The sequence below is a fragment of the Bison bison genome, unplaced genomic scaffold (assembly GCF_000754665.1).
Source record: "Bison bison bison isolate TAMUID 2011002044 unplaced genomic scaffold, Bison_UMD1.0 scf7180017864464, whole genome shotgun sequence".
Classification (NCBI taxonomy): Eukaryota; Metazoa; Chordata; class Mammalia; order Artiodactyla; family Bovidae; genus Bison; species Bison bison.
In genome coordinates, this window is record NW_011495025.1 from 7,423,423 (window position 1) to 7,424,043 (window position 621).

Sequence of the window (621 nt, forward strand, 5' to 3'; positions counted from 1 at the left end):
GGAGCTGTATTTCTTCTCTCTGGAGTGCAATGAAATGTCCAGTAATGAGTTATGAGATGTCTGTGGTTTTGGGGTGACTTTGGGCAGCCTGTATCTTGAAGCTCAGGGCTGTGTTCCTTTGTTGCTGGAGAATTTGCTTGGTATGTCTTGCCCTGGAACTTGTTGGCCCTTGTGTGGTGCTTGGTTTCAGTGTAGATATGGAGGCATTTGATGAGCTCCTGTCAACTAATGTTCCTTGGAGTCAGGAGTTCCCTGGAGTCAGGGTTTGGACTTAAGCCTCCTGCTTCCAGTTATCGGCCTTATTTTTACAGTAGTTTCAAAACTTCTTCTTCTATACAGCACCATTGATAAAACATCTACGTTAAAGATGAAAAGTTTCTCTACTGTGAGGGTCACTCAGAGAGGTTCACAGCGTTACATGGAGAAGAGAAGAGGGAGGAGGGAGTTAGAAGTGACCCAAATGAGATGAGGTGGAATCAATAGTGGAGAGAGTGGGCTAGCCAGTAGTCACTTCCTTATGTGCACTCCACAACTGGACCGCTCAGAGATGTTCACAGAGTTATACAGAGAAGAGAAGAAGGAGGAAGGAGACAGAGGTGGCCAGAAGGAGTAAAAAGGGGG